This window comes from Balaenoptera physalus (genome assembly GCF_965194825.1).
Source record: "Balaenoptera physalus genome assembly, chromosome: 11".
Lineage (NCBI taxonomy): Eukaryota > Metazoa > Chordata > Mammalia > Artiodactyla > Balaenopteridae > Balaenoptera > Balaenoptera physalus.
The window spans coordinates 6136148-6148498 of NC_138896.1; the positions used below are offsets into that span (position 1 = coordinate 6136148).

General features: G+C 38.5%; 1 long non-coding RNA gene across 1 annotated transcript; it reads right to left on the reverse strand.

Moving 5' to 3' along the window:
* Positions 1-6515: 6515 nt before the first annotated feature.
* Positions 6516-9023, reverse strand: LOC309638000. The gene is made up of 2 exons (XR_014250938.1): positions 8772-9023; positions 6516-8493 (listed from the first exon to the last, which is right to left on the reverse strand). It is a non-coding gene; the product is annotated as an uncharacterized lncRNA (long non-coding RNA).
* Between the last annotated feature and the right edge of the window lie 3328 nt (positions 9024-12351).

Below are 12351 nucleotides of genomic sequence, written 5' to 3' on the forward strand. Positions count from 1 at the left end.
GTGATGCAGCTGCAGCCCTTTCTCCCTCTAGCCAAACGCACCTGCTGTTAGTGCTGAACTTGGTTTCAAGTGCTCTGAGATCATGGATTGGCACTTGAAAAGTGAGAAAATGGACACTTAGCACTGCTAAGAAATGACCCTGCATTACACAAGAATTCTATCGTATTTCTTGCTGACAAGAAGGATTTGATACGCCAAGTGCTTCCTCTGCTCAAAAAACCCCCACTTGGAAGCCATGCCCATCGGTATCACCATCAGCGGACCACCTCCCACCTTCACAGCCCTGGGAAGCGGTCCTCGTGCTTTGAGGACTTAGAACATGAAAGGTGTCTCCCTGGGACCCGAACAGTGTTGTCCTGAAAGCAGGTGTCTGGGGTTATGGTCCTGCTGTCCAGCCCTGAGCCCTCTGTCCCAAACGATGGAGGTACCCGTGGGTTCTCACCCCACAGAGCTGTCCAGGCAGGCACACGGCCTTTTTTGACCCTGGGAATGTGTCCTTGGAAGAATTAAGAACATTCTCATGTTCTAGTTTTTCATTTCTATATTCCATAGGAAATAAGATTTGCTTGGTGGTGCATGTTATTCTTAACTATTATGTGATTTAATTCTGAATAGTTTATTTTTATTCCTTATTAAACCAGTGTATCTGCTTGTGTGTGTGTGTGTGTGATATGCTCTACCTTTAAAATATGGTCTAAAGTTGGGACTGGGGCCTGGAACCTTCCCCACGGACTCAGCCTGACCCCTGGTCTTATAGATGCTGCAGAAACGACTTTTTCCTCAATCATGCTAACCTCTCGGGCTGGCCCCGGGACCACACGCAGAGACGCTTGTGTCTGCGGCAATCCCATCACATCTACCTGACACCCCACCCCAGCAGATGGATACCTTGGGCTGACCAGAGAGAAGGTGTATGTGTGTGGAAAGACAAAACAGGAAGGCACATGAAGTTTGTTTCCCCAAATTTTGCCTCCTTTAGCAAATTCACTGAAGAGTACTAGACCTAAATAACTCCTTATTTAAGTAGACCATAGTTAACAATATGAGGTTTAAAAGAAAGCATCATTTCTGCTTTGGATCTGGACCCTAGCTAACTCTGCTAAGAGACAAATACTTGTCTTTGCTTAAATGGGATTTCCATGACCTATTCTTTCTCCACCATAGTTTACCAGAATGTAATATTTGAAAAACATCTGAGTTTTTTCCCTTAAGTTTCGTGTTTTAATTATACTTAATTGAAATGTAGCATAAACGTATCTTTCTGCCTTGGAAGATTTTCTTTCCCTTTTTCATGGTAGCATCAGAGTGACATCACTGATCGCTTAATTATGACTCCCTTTGGGGGAAAATGTTAATGAAAATACTTAAGAGCACCAAGAAGCGTTTTTCAGATTTGAATGCCAAGTCACTCTATAGCCAATCTAGTCTTTTTAAAGATGGAATCATGTCCCTCACTAAGTCTTTCCATAAAAGACCTTTTGGAGTTTCCATTTTAAAAGGGATTTGTGTGGGTGAGGAAGACATTTAGTGCATTCTACATCAATCTTGCTCTATCTGCTTTCATAATAATCCATAATTGCAGATCTACAGACATTATAAATCATATAAAACCAGGAGTAGTGCTAAATTACTTTGTTTTTCCAAGTCTCCTGGTTAGATTAAAATTTTTTTTACAGCTTCCTCTTGTAAATAGGGCCTCCTCTTTCTTTCTTATGGGGCCGAAGAGGCTGGCACAAGACACCAACTCCTTCTAGCACTGAGTGTCCCGTGCATCTTCAGGTGTGACTAGCCCAGTCAATAACTGTGAACATGACTTTGAATTCATCTCTGTCCCCACCCCGCCGCCACTTAGCTTTCTCTCTTCCTTTTGTCCCTATAAGTGATATGCTAATACATCTCATAAATGCACTGTTCTCAGCTGTAGAAGATTCTCCCACTGAAAAGGCAGTGAGCTAATTAACGCAGCCACCGGAACAGCAAGGGCTGCCGTCCCCCTGGATGCATGTCAGGACACTTTGAACAAGAAATGACCATTTGCAGAAAGCATAGAACTTCAAGAGAGCATACACACACAATGGGACAGGGTAAGAAGATGGGGGTCACAATATCCTGAACCTCACCTTGTCAAAGTAAACATCGCCCCACAGATCAGATGGGAGGTGGTGTATAGCATGGCAAGGGTTCACCATCACTGGCTCCTTAAATATTCATAAGAGAGATTGATTTGGGAGGCAGGGAGAGAGATTGATACAAAAGATGAAAACACTGATACAAAAGATGAAAACACGCCTGCCCAAACCATTAACACAGGCAGACAGGCAAGCTAACTTGCTTATTGCCTGCATATGACGATATATCACTTTTGATCATCCTGAAGATGTTTACAAACATTTCAGGAAGTTTAGAAGTCCCAATCTGAAATTTATTTTCATGCCTTTACAAAGGTTGGCAAATTTGCAAAAGGCTGCAATCTTTTAGGAAATGAACATGAAAGAGTCACTTTTCTATTTTTAGTAAGGACAAAAATACAGGGATTTTTATCTTCTCAGGGTAAGATTTGATTCTGGATATTAAGTGTGATTTTAAGAAAACTATGAGTACACATCATGCCTTCCTTTCCATTAATCAGTAGAAGAAAATGAAAATTTATTTCTTGCCTGATTGGAAAAAAATCGGTTTATAGTTTTAAATGACGGAATATGTATCTCTGCATTTTTCGGTAATTTTATGACTTTTGAGCACCTTTTATCTTGAATATTCTTCCCAATATCTGCTTTGAATTAAATCACAGTGTAGTCTTCAGATGCCCCAAATCTTCGATTATAGAACTGTTTTTATTGTGACAACTCTACATATTTTTAGTTAAAAAAAAATTTCTAGTAATCTTCAATGTAGAATTTACATTATTTAAACTCTCAATTGAAGATACAGGTTTGTAGGCTCCATTTTAATTTTTGTGGAAAACTTTTGTTAATTTTGAACTATGTCCCAAATACTCCAAAGAGTGCGGTAAGGAAATGAACGGAGGGTGGCTGAGGACACGTGAGCCCTGAAGTCCAGCTCCAGCTGCGCAGCGTGGGCGCCCGGCAGAGCCGCTCCGCTCGGCCGCCTCCCACCCGCTCTGGAGAGACGTACTTGCTCTCCTCTAAACAGAGAGGACATTTTACTTCCATTTGGAGGGTTGAAAACTAGGGACAGTTTCACCTCACGGGACTGCATGAAGTAAGGTGTGCAATTTGGTGTCCCAAGTTTAAACAATAAAAACTGCAAAATAACTGAATTAAAGTTAACGATTCAGCATTTTTTTCCTATTGCCAAAAAAAAAAAAAATTAGTGGGAGGAAAGATAGCCAGAGATGATAATCAAGTCAGGATACAGAAGACAGGACCTTAGTTTCCGTCCAGAGGGACCGCCATCTTTTAATACAGTCACTTAAAAATACATGCATTGCTACATTTTTCATTAGCCTTAATTTTTTCATCAATCATGTTAATTTATACAGAGGGCACTTAATAATAGCTAATTAACACTTATGACTTTTGAAATTAAAAGACCTTTGGAGAGATTACTGCTGATTGGGGAAAGGATTTTTTTTTTTTTGTTCTTCTCATTTTAGAAAAGAAAGAGAAAGAGCAAGAAGGTAGGGGGCTTGGTGTGTTGAGAAGAGATTCCATCTCCTGCTTCTCTGATCATCCAGCAGCCGATAATGATACTGTATGGGTCTATGCAGGCACAGTGATGTCCTTTGACACAGCCCTAGAAAAACAACACGATTGAGCCTCGTTGGTTTCAAATTAAATACATCAAAACTCAGGATAATCTTTAGATTGAGACCAAAATGAAATTTATCAATGACCAAAAATGCTGTCAGAAGTAAATAAAAAAATAATAATCAAGTGTAATTACTCTGTTGGAGTAAAATAAAGCACATTAAAAATCAAAATTCACCAAGTTGAAATAATATTGAAAGCTTTAGGGAGAAACAAACTGTACAATTAACTTAGTGATCAACAGAGGTGTCTGAGTTGTATTTTCTGTATGTCACGTTAGTCAGCTGTGCTTGCCTGTATCTTTCCTTTGTATCCTAGTATTTCAGGTCATGATCTCTGTATTAAGAAAGTAGATTTTAACTGCATCCTTTTTAGTATGTACAAACTGCCTTTGGTTGAATACTTGTTTTATGTGATTAGGGTGTGTGTGTGTATGTGAGTATATATACATGCATAAATATACTATTATATACAAATACTATGTATGTAGAATTTGCATATATTTATAGTATTTTACATCTATATTTATGGACATACCCGTATATATTTATAGACATGCCTATCTATAAATAATATTTTAATTTAAAAATTTTATCCACCAGTAGATGTCTCCCTTCCCTGACTGACTGTTTATCACTAGGACTGCTGAGGTTTTCACCAAATCTGGTTTTTGTATGAATTGAGAAATTAAGGTTTTCAATATAACGCATCTCCCACCCAATCTGTGTTTTAAATGCCTATTGTGTATGGTGTATCCTTCAACTGACAATGTTGCATAGGGGCATTTTAATTTTAAGAACATTACACAACATATTTGCATCTCTCTCAGATCCTTTGAGTATCTCCGTTTTGACTAAAGGTCTACATGGGGCCCAGAATGCGAAACAACTTTCTCAAAGTACCTAAACTAACTTCAGGCTAAGTCAAACAGAGAAAGACAAATATCATATGATATTGCTTAGATGCTGAATCTAAAAAAAATGAAACAAATGAACTTATTTACAAAACAAAAACAGACACACAGACTTAGAGAATGAACTTATGGTTACCAGGGGGAAAGTGTTGGGGGGGGAGGGATAGATTGGGAGTTTGGGATTGACATGTACACACTACTATATATAAAATAGATAACCAACAAGGACCTACTGTATAGCATGGGGAACTCGGCTCAATATTCTGTAATAACCTAAATGGGGAAAGAATTTGAAAAGGAATGGATACTTGTATGGGTATAACTGAATCATTTTGTTGTACACCTGTAATTAACACATCATTATTAATCAACTATACTCCAATATAAAATAAAAATTAAAAAAAACAAACTTCAGAGGATGTATGAATCTAAAAGCTCTGCAGTTCAAATAGGGATTAAAATGTATTTCTGAATTTTAACATCTACTTGAAAATTGTACAAATTGAGCTATATGTAAGGATGAAAATGTTGACTCACTTCTTGGGAGAGCCTTTAGTTTACTATTCAAAAGGTGGAACACCATTTCCAGATATATTTACGTTATCCGTGTTAATTGTAAAGCATTTAGTGCAAGTTGTAATTGAGGGGAGAAAATCCACACATTGAAAAACTAGTCATCCCCGTGCTGAAAATTTTCTCTAGAAACATTGTGAGAAGGCAAAAATTTTGAGTCATTCTTTAGGTGCCTTTAACACTGTTTCCCCCTTTCCCTAGTTTACTTCTTCCATTTTCTATGTGTTGCTTGTGAGGATTTGGTCTCATCTACTCTGTTATCTTTCTCGTGAAGTGCTCTTATCAGATATTGTATGTAGTGATCTCTCAGCAGCATCTTTCTAAGTCCCTCTCCCACCCAGCTAGCGTCTCCTAACACATTTAGAGCTTCTTTTGGTAGGACTAGAAAACGAGGCTAACCTTTTTTCTTCAGTGGTGAAACTCATTCTCTGCCAGGACAGTTACAGCAGCGGCTAACACAGCTTTCTTTCATCCTGTATTCATTTGGTAGAATGTTGTGGCAGCTAATGCACTCAAGGGCTTGTCTGTTTCAGGGTCATACTACCAACAAAATATAGCACATGGTCTATGGTTTTGAGTTAGTTCGGGCTTGAAACTTTTTGAGAATTTCATTATAATCCTTTAGAGCTGCACCATCCATACAGTAGCCTCCAGCTGTATGTGACTCCTTAAATTTAAATTAATTAAAATTAAATAAAATTTAAAATTCATTTCATCAGTCACACCAGACACATCTCAAACGCTCAGTAGCCACATAGGGCTAGTGGTTACTGTTTTGGACCGCAAAGAGGTCGAACATTCCCATCATCATAGTAAGTTCCATTGGACAATGCTGCTTTAGATAATTGGGGAAAACCGTCTGGAGTTCCAAAACCCACAATTTTGCATCACAAAATGGAAGAATGGTTATTTGATTCACAGCCTTGAACTCTAGAAAAGAGGTCCAGTGGAGCTGGAAGAAACTTTAGAAATTGTCTGAGATGAACCATGTGTTTTTACAGACCAAAGGGAGGGTAGGTTTGGGGTGGAGCTAGTGACTCATCAGAAGTTCCCTAGTGGTTACTGTCATATATTTCATAACTTTATGTTGTGCTTTTTCTCACAATGGTGGCTTATAATAAGTTGTCCACTAGGGTTTTAAAAGTTAACACAATGTTAACATAGTAAATTACTAGCTTATCATCCTTCTTTTCTCCACCACCAAGCTCCTTGAGAGTCTGTATTCAGGCTTCCTCTTCGCTCCTGCCTGTTTACTCTGGAATCTCCTGATATGTAGCTTCAGCCCACAGTAATGTTACCAAGTCTAAGCTCCTACTTCTCACTGCAAGACAGGCCAATAAATTGAGAGACGAGTTGTCGGGGCAAGGAATGGTGACTTTATTCGGAAAGCCAGCTGACTGAGAAGATGGTGGACCAGTGTCCCAAAGAACCACCTTCCTGTGGTCTGGATGTTAGTTTCTTTTATAGAACAAAGAGTAGGGAGGTGAGGAGGTAAAGTAAAAAGGCCATAAGTTGTTACAAATATTTCCTGGTTTTGGCCAGACTCTGGAGGGGATGTGTTAATTTCTTCTTTCCTGCAGCCATTCACAGGTGAGCTGGGTCAGGATATTTCCTGTGAGCTGAACAAAGGTAATTTAGTTTAACACTCAGGCCTGGGAGGTGGGGTTCCTGGAGATGGGCCATTACTGTCTACTTTAAGCTATAGGGAGCATCCCTTTAGTGATTAACTTGTAACAGATGCAATAGAATACAAAGGTTAAAGTAAAAGAAACAGATCCAATATGGAGTCAGATTTGTTCTTCTCTATTATAGTAAGTCACTAAAATTTCTCTGCCAAGGCCATCAATAACACCTTAGTCACTAAATCCAAAGGCTGTTTCTTATTTTGTAATCTATTTTTGAATTCTAGTTTTTAATCTTGGAAAAATGAAGAGCAGTTGGCTGTGCGCTCCTTCTTTCTTCTCTTTTCCCCTCAGCCTTATCTTCTGCTCCGCTGTCCTCTCCTTCTTGGTCTCCCTCTCCGGTTCTTATTCCTTCCTCTCTTCATCTCCTAAATGGGGCCATTTAAGAACCCACTGCTTTCTTTATTACGGTTCTCCCTAAACTCTCTCCCTTGGCGAATTTACCGAATGCAGAACTTCAGCTACCGTCCAGGTGACTGACCCCCCACCTGCAACTCTAGCTCTGACCCGTTTGTCTGTTGTGAGCTTGGGTGCCATGGCAGCTGCCCCACAGGAACTCACATTCAACACCCGTAGAGCTCTAACTGGTTCTCTTTCTTCTCCAGTCCACTTTCTTCATAATGCGTCCTATTTTTGTTAAAGACACAATAATTCTTTGAGCTATCCAGAATTGAAGTCTTAGGGCCAGCTCTGCCTCCTACAGATGACCAGCCATCCTGGTTTGTCCAGGAGTGAAAGATTACCCAGGAGCAGGACTATTTGTGCTGAAAAGGCAAAAGCTCCTGGCAAACCCAGGTTGGTCATGTTACTTGCTCTTCTTTTGTCTCCCAGAGCTAATCAGCCATCAATTTGCTTCATCTCCAGTTCCATCTCTGCTGTGATGTCCATGCCATGAATAATGGAAACCATCTTCCCTTTTTCTAGGATCCATGGCCTTTTGAGAGCCACTGAATTTTAATACAAAATAATGGCACATTATTTTCTCCTCCCAAAAGAGGTGAGAAAAGGCATTGTCCAAGTCGAATGTAGAGACATCTTTTTACCAAAATCGTGTAACTTTGCCAGTTGCCTCCCAAGCCAATTTGGTTTCCATAACCATGTAATTAAAAGAGTTAGAAGGAGAGAGTTCTGGTCCTTTCTCATCCAGAGGCATCATCTCATCCTCTGGTTTTCCAAGATTTTCAATGCCATGGATACGTTCTGAAAACTGAGTTACTATATGTTTATATTTTAGTGGAGCTGGTTCCTATCCAGAAAAGTCTGGAAAGAAATAATTGTTTTAGAATGCAGTTACTCTTTCTAGCCTTTTCCTGGACAGGATCCAGCTAGTTCCAAGATGGACATCATCTCTCTCCTCTAAATTTTCATAATATTTTATATGCACCTTTCATGGTGTTTCTTATTTTCTTATCTTGTGTATTTAACATTCTTTTGTCCACGTATGTCTTTGACACTCTTTCTAAATCCCTTCTTTGAGTTTCTCCTCCTTTATTCGGTACTTCAGTTGGAATTTCCCAAGGCTCAGTCCTGAGTCCCTACTTCATCTCTTTTCACACTGTCTTTTTCAGCAATTTTACCCTTCTCCCTAACTTCAATTAACGCCTATAAATGACAACATCCAAATTTATCTCTTCATTTCAGACTCTTTTATGCTAAGACCTATATATCTTACAGCTTGCATGACACCTCCACTTGAATATCATATAGCATCTCAAATTTAACAACTGTAATGCTGGACAGTTCCTTCAGGATTTATTGCTGCTCCAGTAGCAATATCCCAGCTATCACAATATCCCAGCTATCACAGTATCACAGCCCAGCTAATGACACCACCATTTACCCAGTTTCTCCTGCCAGAATTCAGAGCATCATCCTTTCTCCATCAAGTCATATGAAGTCCTGTGGATTCTATCTCCTAAAATGCATCTTGAATCCATATCTTTATCGCCACCATCATGATCACAGTCACCCACTTATTCAGAAACACGTTCTTTGATTACTCAATAGTAAGTAGACTTTCCATGCATATTCCTCATAAGAACTTTACTTTTTCTTCATTGAATTTATCCTTATCTGCAGCCATATAGTTACCTGTGTGATTATGAGTGTTTTCTTTTCATCATTGGTCTGTAAGCTCTGTGAGCCTAGGATTTATGTCTGCTTTGATCACGTTTGCATCCTCAGCTCCAGCCCAGTGCTCACGACTAGCTTTTGTTGAATAAATGAATGAATAAATGAGCCTTACAAGAAGTTTTTCATATTAGTATTTGCCTATCACTGAATAGACCTTGCCTCAAAACCTTGTGCCAGAGATAATAACCAATAAAAATCTAATTGTCAAGTGCACAGAAAAACAGTAATGTATTTATAAGGTTAATTGTACATGATCATCTCTGTTGAATAACCTGTGTGGAATGCTTTTGAGCTTTAGGGTATCATTTCTTTAGTTAAATAACATTTAATGAAATTATTATTTATTAGTCAGAACAAAATCCATATTTGTAGTCTACGATTCCTCAGATTTTTGTACTCATAAACTGGGAGATAATTTAAAAAGACAGAGTCCAGAAAAACTCACAAAAACAGAGCATCACATAATGGTGAGTTGTTTCCTGTTTTACATTTTGTAAGGAATGTATATTCCTTTTACCTGCCCTTTGGCTTTCCTAGTATTTGGTTCAGAATGGGCTGCCAGTCATAAGCCCCTGCTCCTCTGTGTGCATGCAAGATCCAATCAAAGCCAAATAGATTCTTTTTCTCAGGAAAAGAAGAAAATCTTGAACAAAGATATCTGTTCTTGGAAGGAGGCTGGAGGTGGTTGTCCAGTGGCAATGTCCGTCGGAGACGGTCCAGGCTTTCTGGTCACTGAGATTCCTGTCCTGATTTTTCAGTTCTTCCTCTAATTCTGAAAACTATAAGGAAACATTCCAACATATATCTTTTTATTGTGCAGAATTATTTTCCACTGCTTACAAGCAAAGAACCTTGCTGTAAATTGTATGAGCATCGGACGATGTACACAATAAAAATCTCATAAATAAAATCACTACTAATCCAGAGTTAATGACTAACTAAACACAGTCTAGCTTTTTTTTTTTTATTTAGAGGGGCTTTGATAAAAAATAAACAATGATGAAGATTATAGAAGATAATAGCTAACATAACTAAAGGCAAAAAAAGTTTCTAATTACCTTCACAGTATCTATTTACATGAAAAGGATACAGACAGGTAACACATTTATTTTATTTTTACTGAGTATTGTATGTTTGCAGTATTGTAAAGATTCACCAAAGAGTACTTCTGCCTTCAAAGAACTTGAGTCTAGTAGACTAGAAACTTACCCAAACACAAGCAATTACAAGAAGGAAGGGAAAGAGCATTTTACAGATATTCAATATTGTAGTGTTCACTGCAATGATGGGAGACAACTATTATTATTCTCCACTTCACAGATGAAGATTATAAGGTTCAGAGTGTCTAAGTAAATTTTCTTTCTTTCTTTTTTTTTTTTGGCCGCACTGCACGACTTGTGGGATCTTAGTTCCTGGACCAGGGATTGAACCCAGGCCACGACAGTAAAAGCACCGAGTCCTAACTACTGGACTGCCAGGGAACTCCCTAAATTTTCTCACAAAATTAGCCAATTATTGAGCCCAAATTTCAAATATTGGCCCATGCTTTGTCCACATTGCAATGAGATTTCTAAGTACAATGAGATTTCTAAGTGGAAATGGTTAAAGGTTAGGTGACTATAGAAAAGTGAGAGATTTCTTCCAACCCCAGCAATGTTAGAAATCTTCAATTAATAGCTTCTAGAACGATCTTCCAGCATGATACAAGCTGCAAAAATGGAACTAAATGCAAGTGACGCTGGTAAAAGAATTTTAGCCATCAGTGAATAGATGAGGTGGGAGAATCCTTAGCATAAAATACTTTTTTTCTCTATTCTATGTGTGTTCATGAAACTATTTCGGTTATTCAAAGCACTGGAGCGCCAAGCACCGAGGCCTAAAAATATCAGTCTTTTGAGAGATGAAACAGGTAATATTAGTGGAAAATATTACCCCTGTGTTGCGGTTCTTTGTGCCAGGTCTCCTGTCATTAGCTCTATTAATGGCAAACACGGGGGAAAGTTGGGAAGAATGTAATGTGTGAACGGACAGAATTTTAAACTTCTCTTTCTAGTGTGTTTAGGAGAATATCCTTTGCCCAAACTGCTGAGTATAGATAAAGTACTTTGTTGCTCTTTAAATCGCCCTAATCTTGAAAGCAATTAACTGTGCTTTGATAATTGAATTGATTTTTCCTTCCTCATTGAGGAGTACTGACATCGACTGGGGAACCAAAGGAAAATCTCTTGAATATCATGAAAAATGAGATTTATTGAACAGCTTAGCATATATTTCAAATATTTTTTTTAAGTGAACTTACAAAGCTAAGTCAAAAAATTAAATGTGGTTGAGTGTGCTACTACCTTATAATATCGAGTTAAAAAGGAATGAATGATTCCAGACACTTAAAAAATTATTATTTTATATTGAAGTATAGTTGATAAACCATGTTGTGTTAGTTTCCAGTGTACAGCAAAGTGATTCACGTATCTTTTCTTTTTCAAATTCTTTTCCCATTTAGGTTATTACAGGATATTGAACAGAGTTCCCTGTGCTATATAGTAGGCTGGACACTTTTTTTTTAAAGAAAAGGAAAGTGTAGTGTTTTCCTGCCACTTTCTTATATAACGCAAGAGCAGTTCAACTAATTTGTCTCAGACTTGTCTGAGAATAGTTGCCTTTGGCTGAGACTAAGAAGGAAAAGTTTCAACAGAAAGGCAATTATTGCTAAATGTATCAGGACTGTTAGGATGGATGGGGCTTATCAACCACATTAAGATAAAAATGCTTAACTATAGGCAGAGAAATTATATTGCTGCACTGGGTTCAAATGAGAGGACACAGAAGTGATTCTTATCTTTGTAAAATTACAGGGACTACAGAGAACATGCTGCTATAGATTGAATGTTTGTGTCCTTCCAAAATTCATACGTTGAAAACTCAACCCCCAAGGTGATGATATTAGGAGGTGGAGACTTTGAGAGGTGATTAGGTCATGAGGACAGAGTTCTCATGAATGGGATTAGTGCCCTTATGAAAGAGAGCTTTCTTGCCCCTTCTGCCATGTGAGGACACAATGAGAAGTTGGCAATCTGCAACCCAGAGGAGGGAGCTCCCTAGAACCAGACCATGCTGGCATGTTGATCTTGGACTTCCAGCCTTCAGAACTATGAGCAATAAATTTATGCTGTTTATAAGCCACCCAATATATGGTGTTTTGTTATGGCAGCCTGAATAGACTAAGACACGTTTTGGTGCAACACTTTCCCACACTCGGGATGGCCAAGGCTGCCATGTTGGC